At 42.0% G+C, this 16811-nt stretch overlaps 1 protein-coding gene across 8 annotated transcripts in view; it reads left to right on the top strand.

Annotated features, from left to right (window-relative positions):
* Usp54 (ubiquitin specific peptidase 54) overlaps window positions 1-16811 on the top strand; it is an 87426-nt gene that overhangs the window by 11203 nt on the left and 59412 nt on the right. The window contains exon 1 of one of the 8 annotated variants that reach the window (XM_051142621.1): window positions 8968-9011. The exons of the other annotated variants lie outside the window; for them this stretch is intronic. The gene's annotated coding sequence lies outside the window, so the exon portion shown is untranslated. Of the gene's footprint in view, window positions 1-8967; window positions 9012-16811 lie in introns of those variants that run through there. 8 annotated transcript variants of the gene reach the window in all.

Below are 16811 nucleotides of genomic sequence, written 5' to 3'. Positions count from 1 at the left end.
AGTGATAAAGACATCAACCAAAGCATTCCACGTAAGACCACGGAAAGGGCACTGAGGAGGTGGAAGGCAAAATTCTCTACTCAGAGGGAGAATGGGGTACACATGCCAGAAGTACTTAGCAGGCAAATTCCTTCATCTGAACATGGGATGTGGAGCTGACTGGCCTCTGATTCATCTAGGAACATGTTAGGGAGGGTGTGTGTGTGTGTGTGTGTGTGTGTGTGTGTGTGTGTGTGTGTGTGTGTGTGTGTGTGTGTGTGTGTGTAGGGTATTATAGTGTACTTCAGAAGGAACTTTCCTGGTTTGAGAAAAGATTTTATGAGATAAGAGTTTTGTATGCTACACTTAATATGAAAAACATTAAAGAATACTAACATGTTATTCATAGCCCGAAAAAAATAAGTTCTTATTAACAGCACCAAACATCCCTCTAACTTTAAAGTAGGAAGCAGTGTGAGGATGGGATTTAAAAATAGAGAATTATCTCTGTAAAATGACATGGTAACAATACCACAAAGTAATATGGAACTTAAATCTTTTTTCCCCCCAAAGTTTCTCTGTGTAGCCTTGACTGTCCTGGACTCACTTTATAGACGAGGCTGGCCTGGAACTCACATTGATCCGCCTGCCTCTGCCTTGGAGTGCTAGGATTAAAGGCCCCGCCCCTTAAATCCTTTTGAATACTAGATGGCTATTTTCTGACAGAAATCCTAGGCCTTCACTCTTGCAGAGATCAAAGAAAGGGCAGATCCCAGATTGCAGAAAAATAACTTGAAGGGATTAAGAAAGAAGTATAGCTGGATATGATGCCATACAACTTTAATCTCAGGCAGAGGCAGGTGGATCAATGTTAGTTTGAGGCCAGCCTGGTCTACATAGTGAGTTCAGGACAACCAAGGCTACACAGAGAAACCCTGTCTGGAAACCACCACCACCCTTCCCTCCCCGCCCCCCAAAACAACCCAATATTGGCTTATTAGTTAGAGAGTGAGGAAAGACAGAAATAGACTTGATAATGCTGGGTGAGAATTGTCCATTCATTTGCTTTGTCCTTAGAATGTGCTGTCTTCCTGTCACATGGGTGGACACTATCAGCCTGGGAAGGTTACTGTCTCAATGTACAGCTTTTATCTGAGCTTCATTTTGGAGGCAAGATTAGGTTGGTTTGTTGACCATATGGAGATTATACATAGTCTTTAGACTTCTCTAGCCCCAAGAAATCACGTTGATATGTGGATCAAAGCCAAGTGATTGGTCTTTCCAGTATCACCAACCTTAGTCTTGAATTGGTGAAGTCCATATATGAGTCAGTTGGTTAGCATAAACTCAGTGGGTTCCTCAAAAACAAAAACAAAACAAAACCCCAGAAACTCTAATCTTTGGGAAAATTCCAAAAACTTTGGAGTTCTCTTCTAGGAGTAAGGGATAAAGACAGATGCGACAGGGTCTCTCTGTGTAGACCTGGCTGTCCTGGACTCCCTTTGTAGACCAGGCTGGCCTCGAACTCACAGAGACCCGCCTGCCTCTGCCTCCCGAGTGCTGCGATTAAAGGGGTGCACCACACTGCTCTAGTCTAATTTTTCATTAGTGAATCTTGAAAGTCTTTGTTTCTTAGATATTAACACTATGTTTGGCTTAGTAGCTATTCATCGAATATTTAATGAATTAAAACATATACAATAGGGCTGGCAAGATGGCTGTATGGGTAAAAGAGCTTGAATCAAGCCTGATGACCTGAGTTGATTCCCAGAACCCATGTAGTGGAAGGAGAGAAGTCCTCTGACCTCCACATGTGCACCATGCCATTTGCATGTGTACACACATACACATATGATAAATAAAACATTTAAGACATTTAATGGATAGGTGGAAAGCTCGGCATAGAATTGTCTTTGAGTTTTTTTTGTTTGTTTTGTTTTTCATGATAGGGTCTTTTTGTGTAATCTTGGCTGTCCTGGAACTCACTTTGTAGACTAGGTTGCCCTCAAACTCGATCTGCCTCCCTTTGTTTCCCAAGTGCTGGGATTAAAGGCTTGTGCCACTGTGCCCAGCTTTAGAGTTGTTTTAAAGTTATACAGAATCAGTAGTTTGACCTTGTCTCTAGTTGGGTCTTAGTATAGAGATATCAGACATAAACTAGTTCTGAAGTGAAAGAAAAGGAGAGTTTATTATAGAAAAGAAATATGACAGGCTACTGTATGGGTCCAACAGCAGCAAACAGTGTCTTTGTTGTTTTGATTAGTTAGTTTTGTGTCTATGTGCACATGGGCACACATGCCACGGAACCTGTGTGGAGGTTAGTGAACAGCTTGCAGGCATTGATTCTGTTTCCAACTTGTGGGCTCCAAGTATTGAACGTAGGTCATCAGGCTTGGTGGCAGGTGCCTTTACCCACGAGCCATCTCTCTCTCTCTTTCACTCTTTCTCCTTTCCTTTCCTCCCCCTCCAATCCCCCAGGCAGGGTCACTCTGTGCAGCCTTGGCTGTTCTGGACTGGCTTTGTAAACCAGGCTGTGCTGGAACTCACAGTGATCCATCTGCCTCTGCCTCCCTAGTGCTGGGATTGCAGGTGTGTGCCACTACATCGGCTTCCTTTCTTTTTTTTAGACAATGTTTCATATAGCCCAGGCTGGTCATGCGCTTGGTACTAGCTGAGGATGACCTTAAACTCCTTATTTTCCTATTTCTATCTCCCAGTGGCTGGGATTATACCTTAAAAAAAAAAAAAAATGTTGAGCTGGGCAGTGGTGGCACAAGCCTTTAATCCCAGCACTGAGGAGCAACAGGCAGGTGGATCACTGTGAGTTCAAGGCCAGCCTGTTCTACGAAGAGAGTTCAGGACAGCCAGGGCTGTCTCGAAAAACCAAAAGCCAAACCAACCAACCAACCAACCAACCAACCAACCAACCAAACAAACAAAAAAAAAGGAAGAAAAAAAAAGTGGGTATTATATTTATAAAATAAATGAAAAAAGAATTTTGCTCTAAGGCTCTTTGGTTCACTATTTTCTTCCAGCCTGCATATGGTCAGATTGGTTTCTTTTGTTTGTTTGTTTGTTTTTTCGAAATAGGATTTCTCTGTGTGGCTTTGGCCATCCTGGACTGGCTTTGTAGACCAGGCTGGCCTCGAACTCAACAGCGATCTACTTGCCTCTGCCTCCCAAGTGCTGGGAATAAAAGTGTGCCACCACGCCCGGCCAGATTGTCTATGGGATGTTTTCATTTGATTTCTAAGTGCGTACTCTAGGGAAATATGCCCAATAAATTAGAGGGGGAAATTTTACAAACATGAAATAGAATGTTTGTGATTATTGAGCAGGGTGTGTCTAGGAAGCATCACTCAACCTGCCTGGTTCATCTGTTTTACCTCAGCCCAAGACTAGTCTGACATTTGCTGCTGTACCATCTCCGTATGTGCTCAGCTGTTTTCTTCTTTAAAATCATAGTGGATTATTGTCCGCTAGCCACCATGGACTATGTGTAGTAAATGATATTAATCCTGGCTTCTTGGCTAGGGAGATTGTGATTGCATTCTCTTCTGATTTAAATGACAAAAGCAAAAGAGTAAGAATGCACAGTCTCATTTTCCTACAGATTCTTTAAAAACAATTATTCAAAATTGGCACACACACAAACAGAACTTGTTTGCCATACACAGTTGTTTGCCAAGTATTTGAAGCCATCCAGTTTTACCAGGTGGCAGCTGCTGTTGTTTATGGAGGCCTAATTTAATCCACAGACATGAAACAAAGAGTATCTTGTTTTGCAAGAAGGAAAACTTAAAAAAAAAATAGCAGCTTTATTGAGATATAATTCACATGCTATATAATTCAGGCATTTAAAGTATACAATTAAGTGGTTTTAATATATTCAGCATGGCTACTACCACAATTACTTTTAGAATATTTTCATCACTATACAAGAAGTGCTGTACATATTATTAATAGTCATATTGTTTCCTTCACATTCTCTCACTGCTGCAGCCAACCAGCAGTTTTTCTGTCTGTATATATTTGTCTATTCTAGACATGTCATATAGTTTGAATCATACAGTATGTAGGCTGGAGTCTCAGTAGTATAGTAGTATTTTTAAGGTTTATTTTTATAGCATTTCTATAGTGGCTGAAAATATTTATTTTACAAATACACGTTTTGTTTTTTTGTTTGTTTGTTTTGTTTCTTGAGACAGGGCCTCTCAGTGTTAGCCTTGGCTGTCCTGGACTGGCTTTGTAGACCAGGCTGGACTTGAACTTACAGAGATCCACCTGCCTCTGCCTCCCGAGTGCTGGGATTAAAGGTGTGCGCCACCACACCATTTTTTGTTTGATAGTTTTATTTATTTATTTCGAGACAAGGTCTTTTGATGTATCTGTGGCTGTCCCGGTACTTTCTATGTAGACTGGGCTGGTCTTAAACTCAAAAAGATCTTCTTGCCTCTCTCTCCAGAATGCTGGAAGTAAAGGTGCATGCCACTATGACCATTTTAATAGTTTTAAAGACTTATTTTTCACTATGTATATGTGTCTGTATGGGATATTGTTGTGGTTTTTCTTCCTGGCCTTATGCTCTCAGAAAAATGACTTATGAAGCTCAAAATATATTACAGATACCTAAACCATATAGCTAGGCTCTTCTCTGACTAGCTCATAATTTAAAATAACTTATTGGGCCGGGTATGGTGGCACACGCCTTTAATTCCAGTACCCAGGGAGGCAGAAGCAGGTGGATCACTGTGAGTTCGAGGCCAGCCTGGTCTACAAAGTGAGTCCAGGACAGCCAAAGCTACACAGAGAAACCCTGTCTCGAAAAACCAAAACCAAAACCAAAACAACAACACTTTTTGGGCTGGAGAGATGGCTCAGAGATTAAGAGCACTTGGTTGTTCTTCCAAAGGTCCTGAGTTCAATCCAGCAACCACAAGGTGGCTCATAGCCATCTATAATGAGATCTGGTGCACTCTTCTGGCCTGGCATACGTGCAGGCAAAATACCGTATAAATAATAAATAAATCTTTAAAAAATATAATTTATTTACACTAGTCTACATTCTGCCACATGGCTGGTTACCTCTGCTCAGGTACCATGTGTCTGTCCTCTTTCATGTCTTCCCAGGTGACTCTCCAGTGCCTGGCTCTATCCCAGAGTCCTTTCTGCCAGCTGGATGTCACACCTCCTATTTCCTATTGATAGGTGAAGTTTCCATACGGACACAAGATATTCTTTCAACAATGAGATGTGTCTGTGTTCGTGCAGGTGCCCTTGGAAGCCAGAAGAGGGTGCTGGATCTTCGAGAGCAGCCCTTCTCCACCTTCCTAATGCTGTGCCCTTTTAATACAGTTCCTCATGTTGTGGTGACCCCCAACCATAAAGTTGTTTCTTCCCTACTTCATAACTGTAATTTTGCTACTGTTGTGAACTGTAACATATATCTGACACACAACCCACAGGTTGAGAACCGCTGCTTTAGAGCTAGAGTCACTGGTGGTTGCAAGTACCAGGTAAGGGTGCTGAGAGCTGCACGTGGGTCCTCTGCAAGGACAGTGTACTATTTTAACTGTGGAGCTATCTCTTCAGTCCTAAGTTTTAATTTTGATAAAATCCAGTTAACTTAATTGTATTGCTTTTTGTCACTTGTGTAATATCTTTTTTTTTTTTTTTTTTTTTTTTTTCTGACACAGGATTTCTCTGTGTAACAGCCCTGTCTGTCCTGGACTCACTTTGTAGACCAGGCTGGCCTTAAACTCACAGTGATCTACCTGCCTCTGCCTCCTGAGTGCTGGGATTAAAGGCTGCATCACCATGCTTGGCTTTTGTGTGATGTCTTTCAGTAGACAAAATGACAGCAGTTTAAGGATTTTGTCCTCTTTTTGTAACTCTAGAATTAAGCAACACTTCCGCGTCAGCCATCATCATCATCATCACTGTCTGTTACAGCTTTGACAGCTTTGAGGAGTTTGCTCTCTCCTTCCATCATGAGTTACGGGATTACAACTCAGATTGTCCAGCTTGTGTCAAGCGACTGTACCCACTGAGCCATCTGCCTGGCTGTAAGCAGCACTTTAGTCTATAATAAAATAGTGTTTATGTGAGCCAAGCAGAATAGATTGGTTTTATGAACACCAGAAACAAAGACTAAAGAAAAGTTGTAAGGAAAACAAAACTAAACCCACTAGGCAGTTCATAAATCCCCCAGGCCAGGCCTGCTGTGATGGTGGAAATGCCCTGTAGAGTTGGTGCCCTTTCGAATTCTTAGTGTTTTCTTTTGATTGATCCCAGGGTGGTTTTCATGTCAAGTGTGTGACCTACACCCCTAGCTACGGCTCTGTACTATGTTTTGTCTTAAATAGAGGCAGGTTCTCTCTGTTAGCTGGCCTGGAACTCACTATCTACCTGTTTCTACCTCCCCGAGTGCTGGAATTAAAGGTGTGTGCCACCACACCCGGCCCACTTTCAGATGTATGGGTATTTAGCTTGCGTGTATGTATATGTACCATGGGAATGCAGTGCCTCATTATCAGAAGAGGGTGTCAGATCCCCTGAGAGTGGAATAACAGATGGTTGTGAGCTGCCATGTAGGTGCTGGGAAGTGAGCCCAGGGCTTCTGGAAGAGCAGCCAGTGTTCTTAACCTCTGAGTTATCTCTCCAACCTGTAATATTTAATCTTCATTGTCAATTTGTCTAGATTTAGAATTACCATGGAATTGCACACTCAAAAGTGTGTCTAGGCCAGGTAGTGGTGGCACACACTTTTAACTCCAGCATTCTGGAGGCAGAGGCTGGCAGATTCTACAAAGTAGTCCAGGACAGCCACGGCTACACAGAGAAATCCTGTCTTAAAAAACCAAAGCCAACCAACCAACCAACCAAAAAAAAAAAAAAAAAAAAAAGTGTGTCTATGAAAGTGTTTTCAGAAAAGTTTAAAAGTCGGTACCGCTCTGAATGTGGGTAGCACCATGGCGTGGGGGCCTGGGTTGAGATGAAAAAGTAGGCTGAGTGGCAGGATGCCTTTGTTTGCTTCCTGTCGGTGTAGCCAGTTGTTCATGTTCCTTCAGCTGAGCCTTTCCGGCTGTGAGCCAAAAAAATTTTTTCTCAAGTTGCTTTCTTAGATATTTGTCACAGAGAAAAGAACAAGTGTACTGTATATCTTTCTTTGCATTTAGCACTGGTCAGTGCAAGTCTCTGCTTTGCCTTGATGTGGCACTCCTGTGCCTTGGCACTAGGTATTGAAAGACCTGGTTAGAATGCTAATAGTGAGCAAGAGAAGCTATATCTTTTTCCTTTTAAACTTGCTACTTGCTTTGCTGCCAAAGGACTACTTTAGTTTAAGCATATTGTTAAAATGTAAGAGCTTAATTAGTTTTGGGCAGTGTCCATGGTTGTTTAATTTTACCAATAAACTTTAATTAAATCTTGTTTCAGTGAACTCATGTATTTTCTCTCAAGGTGTGGAAATACAGCCAACTTTCATGTTTGGCAAGAATTCTGCTGATGAGTTTTTTCATCAGTATGCTTATAAAACAACTCATTTCAATAAAGCTGTTTTATAAGCAGAGTAATACCTAGAAGCGTGTGGGATGCCCCTTGGGCCTTGGTGCCCTGCCTGCAAATGCAAGTTCTGCTGGACTGATCATATGGGTTTTTTTTTATGGGGTGGGCGTGGGGTTGGGGCTGGGGGTGGTAACTGCCATTCCCTGAAGAGGTGTGGCGATCTTGTCATCTTCAGGCTGGAAGAACCTTTAGATTCTAGTCTTGTGTATGTGTGTGTGTGTGTTTGTTTTGCTTTGTTTTTTGTTTTTTTTTTTTTCGAGACAGGGTTTCTCTGTGTAGCCTTGGCTGTCCTGGACTCACTTTGTAGACCAGGCTGGCCTCGAACTCACAGCGCTCCACCTGCCTCTGCCTCCCGAGTGCTGGGATTAAAGCGTGTGCCACCACGCCCGGCTGATTCTAGTGTTGTTTTGTATTGACTGACAACCCCAGTAGCTTAGTTTACATAATTTCTATTCACATAATTTCCTAATTTCTTTAATAGCACAGCCTTTTAATATTTAAGACTTTTGTCCATTAAAATGGCTTAAGTGCACATAATCTTGGGATTTTGAATTGGTTCAGACAGCATTATTTCAGTGACTCTCTAGAGCACTGCAAAGGTGTCTCCTCACAGTCGCTGTGCTGTGCCAAGCGACTGTACCCACTGAGCCGTCTGCCTGGCTGCAAGCAGCACTTTAGTCTATAAAATAGAGTGTTTATGTGAGCCAAGCAGAATAGATTGGTTTTATGAACACCAGAAACAAAGACTAAAGAAAAGTTGTAAGGAAAAAAAATACTAAACCCACTAGGCAGTTCATAAATCCCCCAGGCCAGACCTGCTGTGATGGTGGAAATGCCTTGTAGAGTTGGTGCCCTTTCGAATTCTTAGTGTTTTCTTTTGAGGATTGATCCCAGATTGGGCTCTTTTGGAAGCCGGGGTGTGGTGGCGCACGCCTTTAATCCCGCTGCACTTGGGAGGCAGAGGCAGGTGGATCGCTGTGAGTTCGAGGCCAGCCTGGTCTACAAAGCGAGTCCAGGACAGCCAAGGCTACACAGAGAACCGTGCTGGGGTGGGGGGGTGGGGGGAGAACAAAGGGCCCTTGGAAGCAGCGGACACCCTGCAAACCTTATTGTTTGATGACCCTTGCCATCAGGAATGCCTTTGCGGGAAGCAGCCTTATATAGTGTTCTAAGCCTCCAGTCAAGTTTGTCACAGGTCTTGTCCAGAGACTATTGGTTCATGTTGTACCACTTAGCTTCATAATGAATTGTTAGTACTCAGTTCCTGGTAGTTAGCAAAAAATTTGTTTTTTCCCTGATATCCTGTTCTGTGCCTTTGTAGTTTTGATGAACAGTTTCCCATTGTTGCTAGTTGCACTTATCTCCTCCCCCTGTACCCTTGCTTGTGTTCCCTTCCTGTATCACTTGCCCCACAGATGCCTTTGTGACTGCTTGAAGTTTTTCACTGAGTTCGAATGGGCTGTCTGGTAAGCATTGTAGTTGTGTAAAAACGGTGTAGAGGGAGGGTACAATGACTAGGTAGTATTTGTGATTTTTTTTTTTTCTTCACCCCACAGTAACGGTTTACTATGAAATTGAGATTTGAACTCAATTTTCAGGAGACTTTTTTATGTTGTCTCTTTTCTGCCTTTTAAATTTTGGAAATTTTATTTTCTTTTCCTCTAAAGTGTGTGTATGTGTGTGTTTGTATATTTGAACTTATATTTGAAAAAAAAATATATATATATGAATTAAAGGGAAAAGTTACAGGTTTAAAGAAAAGAGTTGGGGGCTGAAGAGATGGCTGAGAGGTTAAGAGCACTGCCTGCTCTTCCAAAGGTCCTGAGTTCAATTCCCAGCAACCACATGATGGCTCACAACCATCTACAATCTAGTGCCCAATTCTGGTCTGCAGATGTTATATGCAGGCAGAACACTGTATATTAAATAAATATGAAAAAAAAAGAGTTTTAGATTTAGTGTTTTAAATTTCCTTCCAAGACATTTATGTGAGGTTATGTTTCTTTGTTTTTGTTTTTGTTTTTATTTATTTTGTTCTGTTTGTTTTCAGACAGAATTTCTCTGTAGCCTTGGCAGTCCTGGACTCACTTTGTAGATCAGGCTGTCCTGGTACTCCAGTAATGATTTCTTGAACTTCTAGATTCTATGCTAAATGCTAGACATATATTTCTGATTTTCAGCACAACCCTGACAGGTAGATAGTATTTTTCTTTTCATGCACAGGTAGAACTTCTGCCTGCCCTCTTTTCCTTACAGGATGAGGAAAATGACCCCTACTTTTAAAGAATTAAGAACATGCTATGGCCGGGTGGTGGTGACGCACGCCTTAAGTTCCAGCACTTGGGAGGCAGAGGCAGGTGGATCTCTGGGAGTTCGAGGCCAGCCTGGTCTACAAAGTGAGTCCAGGACAGCCAAGGCTGCACAGAGAAACCCTGTCTCCAAAAACCAAAAAAGAGAACATGCTATGTGTCCAGTAATGTTGCCTTAAGTAGTAGCTTCCATTATTATAATACCACAGCTGAAAGAGGTAGTACTGAAGGCTACTCCCACTCCTTTGTAAGTGGTAGAGTTAAAATTTGAACTGACTTAGCCGGGCGGTGGTGGCACACGTCTTTAATCCCAGCACTTGGGAGGCAGAGGCAGGCCGATCACTGAGTTCGAGGCCAGCCTGGACTACAAAGTTCGTCCAGGACAGCTAAGGCTACACAGAGAAAACCCCGTCTTGAAAAACAAAACAAAACAAAACAAAACAAAAATTGAACTGACTCAAAAGCTAGAGTTCAGTGGCATTGGAGAATTTGAAAGACTTTTAGGATAGATTTCAGTACTTCCTGTTTTTTACTGCTAACACTGAAGAGAGTTTGTTTTGTTTTCTTTCTGATGCTTTGGTATCCTCTGTCACCTTCTTTCCAGTCACATGCTTGCTTTCTCACACTGGAATTGCCTGTACCGTTCTGTACCAGTGTTCTCACAACAATGAGTGAGGCTGGTGCTGTCATTGGCTTCCTCTCCTATTTTCCTCTTGTTGATAGTGTCATTATATTTTTATTATTGTATAAAATAACCCAGGTACTGATGTGTTTATAATGATTGTAAAATAATTCATAGTTGTAATCAAGTACCTAAATTATAAAAGCATTCCTTAGTGATTTAACCAGAGGGCTATATAGGGTAAATTTGTGGAACTCATTTTTACTGTTTGTTTCTCAGGGGCCAAATAAATTGCTCTGAATCTCTCTTCTTTCAACCTGTTATTAGTTTACTACTGTTGGCAGTGTGGTTAGGAAAGAACGTTGTGTGCCCCACTGGCCAGAGTATCTTTCCTCCATAGACTTTGGAAACATAAGATGAAATTTAAGTGTGGTGTGATTTAGGCTGGATATTCAGGGAAGAGCTAAAGAGCTTATAGGTCATATCTGTCACTGAGTTAGCTCTAACATGAAAAAATGCCAGTTTGTTTTATAAGACTTTGTTTTCATTAATCCTCCTTGCCCTTCCCACAAGACAGGGTTTCTCTGTGTAACCCTGGCTGTCCTGGAACTCACTGCATAGACCAGGTTGGCCTGAACTCATCTGTTAACCTCTGCCTCCAGAGTGTGTGTTGGGGTTAAAAGTGTACCACCAATCACCCACCTCAGTAACTCTTCTTCGTTTTCTTTTCTTTTCTTTTTTTTTTTCTGAGACAGGGTCTCTCTGTGTAGCCTTGGCTGGCCTAGACTTGCTTTGTAGACCAGGCTGGCCTTGAACTCGCAGTGATCCGCCTGCCTCTGCCTCCTGAGTGCTGGGATTAAAGGTGTCTACGACCACCGCCTGGCTTTTTTGTTTGTTTTTTTGAGACAGGTTTCTCTTGTAACAGTCCTGGCTTTCCTGGACTCACTTTGTAGACCAGGCTAGCCTTGAAAGAGCAGGCTAGCCTTGAATTCACAGAGAACTCACTGTGATTAAAGGTGTGTGCCACCACATCTGGTCTCATTTACATTTCTTTAGTAAGTATTAAGCATCTGTAGCTTTCTAATTCTAATAAAACTCTAGTAACTGATTAAGTTATTAATCTAATAACTGATGAAGTTCCTGAGGGGGAGAGAGAAGTCCTCTTTGTTGCCTGTATTTTAAAAATACAGTTTGTAGCAAGTAATTAAAAATACATTTATTTTATTATTATCTGTTATATAGCTCTGGCTGTTCTGGAACTTGTTCCAGACTAAGCTGGCCTCAAACTCCCAGAGATCACCTGCATTTGCCTCTTGAGTGTTGGAATAAAGGTGTGTACTATCAGTCCTGGGAAACATTTTTTGTTAATATATAGTAATCACATATAATGAGTTTCATTATGATACTTTGATACACATGTATAATGTATTTTGATCATATTTACCCTGCCCTATTCTTTCTTGACCCGTTCCCACTCCCACTGAACTCCTTCTCCTTTCCAATTGGCCCCAAGAGAATGATGTAATCTAAATGACCACCATTAGTCCTTCTTGAATGAGCTGCTGCCTTGGAGTCGATGCTGATATTAGGCCCGGGAGGATCGGTGTGGGAAGAATACAGTTCTTATTTAGCAAAGTGCTGGGCCTGTCTGCAGAATAACTTAAAGCTTTTTCCATCCTGGACTCACTTTGTAGACCAGGCTGGCCTCGAACTCACAGTGATCTACCTGCCTCTGCCTCCCAAGTGCTGGGATTAAAGGTGTGCACCACCACACCCGGCCTCTATATTTTATATAAGTGCTGAGATTATAGGCATGTGCCACCATGCCCGGCTTTCATGGAATTTTTTCTTTTTCTTTGTTTTTTAAAATTTCTTCTTACAGGTGTGTGTATATAAGATATAATCATAGATGTTATTTGTGGAACTCTTAAATGTTTTGTACATTTTTTTTCCGGGTGGGGATAAGGAGATCTCACATAGTACAGACTGAGCTTGCACTTGCTATGTAGCTGAGGTTGACCTTGAACTTTAATTCACTGCTTGCTCGTTTTGGGTGGACTAGCTCCTCAGCTGGCCCTGAGTTCCTGGGCTCTGCCTGTCTCCAGTGCTTTATGCTGGGATCTCACATGTGTGAGGGCATGCCTGGCTTTTTATGTAGACAATGGGGCTTCAAACTCAGATCCTCAAGTTTGCATAGCAAATGCTTTTACCTACTGAGCTGTAAACCCACCCCATACCCCCAGTAACTGTAATTTTTTTCTTTCTATGAGACAGGGTCTCTCTGTGTAGCCTTGGCTGTCCTGAACTCTCTTTGTAGACCAGGCTGGCCTCGAACTCACAGAGATGCCTCCTGAGTGCTGGGATTCAGTATTTATACTTTATTTAAATTAATTAATTAATTAATTTTGTATTTAGGGCTCTGCTTGGATGTATACCCGCAGGCCGGAAAAGGTCATCAGATCACATTATAGCTGGTTGTGAGCCACCATGTGGTTGCTAGGAATTGAACTCAGGACTTTTGGAAGAGCAGTCAGTGCTCTTAACTTCTGAGCCATCTCTCCAGCCACCCAGTTCCTGTACTTTTTGTTTTGTTTTGTTTTGGTTTTTCGAGACAGGATTTCTCTGTGTAGCCTTGGCTATCCTGGACTCATTTTGTAGACCAGGCTGGCCTTGAACTCAGAGATCCACCTGCCTCTGCCTCCCGAGTGCTGAGATTAAAGGCGCCTGCCATGCTTGTATCTCTTAATAGCCAGCATTTTCTTAGATCTGCAGTTGGGCTCAACATACTCCAGTCTCAGCACAATCCTTTGTAGTTTTAGCCTTTTTTGCAGAAAAATAGGCTTAGTTGGCCCACCATAGCCACTCTGTTTCCTGTCATAATGCCCTTTTCCCTGGGCATATAAAGAATTCTTGCTCTTCTTGTACTATGTCACTTTGTGGGGTTGGTGCTTGCCACATTTCTTGCAGAATGTCCAACAGGTCTTAGGAGCGTTCAGCATGTCGGTAGGAACATTATCAGCTCAAGGAGCTGGACTGCGAATCTTCATAGTAAAGAACTAAGCAGCCTTTCTACATCTCTTCCCATAGCAAAGTGACGCATGGTTTCCTGTCTGTTTATTTTCCTTAGTTGGCTTCAGACAATTTTTTGTGTAAGCGATAGAAAACATGATTTTCTGTATTTTAACACTATATAATTTTTCTTTTCTACATGATGTACTAATTTGATGCCAAAGTTCAACCTTCTGAGTATTGCTCATTTGGGTAACTATTTACCCAGAAGTATCAGATAACCAGTGAATAAATCAACAAGTAGTTGACCTTTTACAAATGGTTGTAGATGTTTATCTCTATTTTCTTTCAAACTTAAGTTAGAAGGAAATAAATATTGTTTCTATTAATAAGGCTCTCTGAAGCTGGGCATGGTGGCGTATGCCTTTAGTTCCAGCACTTTTTGGGAGGCAGAGGCAGGTGGATCGCTGTGAGTTTGAGGCCATCCTGGTCTAAAAAGCAGGTCCAGGACAGCCAGGCCTACACAGAGAAACCCTGTCTCGAGAAATGAAAATGAAAAAAATTGTCACTGTTTCTCTCTGTCTGTGTCTCTCTCTCTTCCCGAGACAGAGTTTCTCTGTGTAGGCCTGGCTGTCCTGGAACTCTCTTTGTAGAACAGCCTGTCCTTGAACTTACAGAGAATTGTCTGCCTCTGCCTCCCTGCTGGAATTAAAAGCATGCACCATTTTGCCTGGCCTAATAAGTCTCTATTTTAAAAAGTCACCTGTATCTCGTTGTAGATACAGATTTTGGAGACTTATTTAAAGGTAAGTAGAATTTAGTAAGATTCTGGAATTAGTTATTATAGTTACATTTTCTTTTTCAACTAATTTCATTGATTTCATACCTATTATCTCCAACTCTATAGAATAAGAATTCCACATACTGCAATCTGTGTGTTCAGAAATAACTAATATGAAGGAGTGTTGGGTGGGGTGGGAGTGGGGTCTTTGACCACTATGGCCAGCAGAGTAATGATCCATGAGAGGCAAGAAGGCAATACAGAAGGCTGGGCGTGGTGGTGCACACCTTTAATCCCAGCACTCGGGAGGCAGAGGCAGGTGGATTTCTGTGAGTTTGAGGTCAGCCTGGTCTACAGAGTGAGTCCAGGACGGCCAAGGCCACATAGAGACACCCTGTCTCGAAAACCAAAAGCAAACAGAAAGAAAAAGAAAGAAAGAAAGAAAGAAAGAAAGAAAGAAAGAAAGAAAGAAAGAAAAAAAATGAAGTTCAGGATTCTGTCCTGGATGTTCTGCCTGGAGTTAAACGTAAAGGCAAAAGTGTGAACACAGAGCACAGTGTTTAACCTTCGGCCCCGCCCCTAGCTGGCCCTCTTTGTGCTAGATGGCTGCATTTGATCCTTAGATGTCATTACACTTTAATTGTTTTTTTCTGTTGCTCAGGATTCAAGGCACAGCCTTGTACATGAGTCATCCTCACTTGCTTTTCCACCTTATTTTTGAGCTAGACTAGCTGGTTAGGATGCCCCGGGGATATTATTCTCTCCTTCCCAGCAATGGGTTTACAAACCTACCTGGCTTTTTGTCTTTGTCTGAGGATCAAACTCAGGTCTTCATGCTTTTGCTATGAAGCATTTACCAGCTAACTCAGTTGTCTCTCCAGACCCTCATGCTATATTGATTGTAATTGGCTTTTTCTTTTTTTTAAAAAATTATTTATTTATTAATTATACAGTGTTTTGCCTGCAGGCCAGAAGAAGGCCCAGATTTCATTGTAGATGGTTGTGAGCCTCCATGTGGTTCCCAGGAATTGAACTCAGGACCTTTGGAAGAGCAGGCAGGGCTCTTAACCTCTGAGCCATCTCTCCAGCCTTGTAATTGTTTTTTTTCTTTAACTTTGAGATTGCCAGCCTCTCTTTTAAACAAATATAAAATTTATAGAGAAGTTACAAGAAATAGAAATAGAGATACTTTAAAAAAAAATTTATATATATAGGATCTCATGTAGTCGAGCCTGGCCTCAAATTTTCTGTGTAGTTAAGGACTTTGTGCCTTTGCCTCCCAAGTGCTGGGATCTCAGTCACATTACTTAGGCAATGCTGGAGACTGATCCCAGGATTTTGCGTTGTAGGCAGACCCTGCCAACTGAGATGTTTCCCTAGCTTGGCATTCTTGTGCTTTTAGGTGAAAGTCAACTATTATTAATATTTTCCTATATATTTTTTTAATCTATATATTCCTTTTGTATGTGTTTGTGTGTACATATATGCATATATGCATATTTCTTTAGTTCTGAACCATTTGAGAATGAGTGGTAGATATGTTCTTTTACACTGAAGTATTAAAAAGTTTTTTAGCAAGGTGATAGTGGCGCACGCCTTTAATCCCAGCACTCAGGGAGACAGAGGCAGGTGGATTGCTGTGAATTCAAGGCCAGCCTGGTCTACAAAGTGAGTCCAGGACAGCCAAGGCTACACAGAGAAACCCTGCCTTGAAAAACAAAAAACAAAACAAAACAAAACAAACAAACAAAAGTATATATGTAGCTCTAATACCATTTCTATTCTCAGGTATCTTCAGTAGTTAACAGTGGGGAACAATCATGCTGCCCAGTGCTAGACCTAGAACCCCAGGTATCTTCAGTAGTTAACAGTGGGGAACAATCATGCTGCCCAGTGCTAGACCTAGAACCCCAGGTATCTTCAGTAGTTAACAGTGGGGAACAATCATGCTGCCCAGTGCTAGACCTAGAACCCCAGGTATCTTCAGTAGTTAACAGTGGGGAACAATCATGCTGCCCAGTGCTAGACCTAGAACCCCAGGTATCTTCAGTAGTTAACAGTGGGGAACAATCATGCTGCCCAGTGCTAGACCTAGAACCCCACATTTTATTTGAAGTGCAATGTTTTTGTCATCAGTGTTTGCCTGACCCATTTTTACTGCCTTTCTTGCCCTTGTTCTTTTTGGCTGTCCCTTTTAGTTTCTGACATACCTAACTAATGTGACAACTTACTGCTTTCCTCCCATAATGCTGCCATTTAGAGCCTGTGAATCCTTTTTCTGTCACTGTCTGTCTTCCCTTTGCTTCGGTGCTTGGGTATGTGTCATAGGGCAGGCAGTTTCAGTGAGCACCTAATGTGGATACTGAAAGCTCCACCTGCTTGCCCAGTCCCTTTGCTGAGAGCTAAGTGGAGGCTCGTCATTCCTTTGCGGCAGTTGAGCTAAAGGAATGCTGCATGGCTGGTTGGAGGTTTCTGAGTGGACTTGAGTGCAGTGTTGATGAGGGATGTATAGAGAATTCAGGGTCTTGCAGTCTGTGGGATGTGT

This window comes from Acomys russatus, chromosome 3 (genome assembly GCF_903995435.1).
Source record: "Acomys russatus chromosome 3, mAcoRus1.1, whole genome shotgun sequence".
Lineage (NCBI taxonomy): Eukaryota > Metazoa > Chordata > Mammalia > Rodentia > Muridae > Acomys > Acomys russatus.
This window is presented reverse-complemented; position numbering and strand designations above follow the sequence as displayed.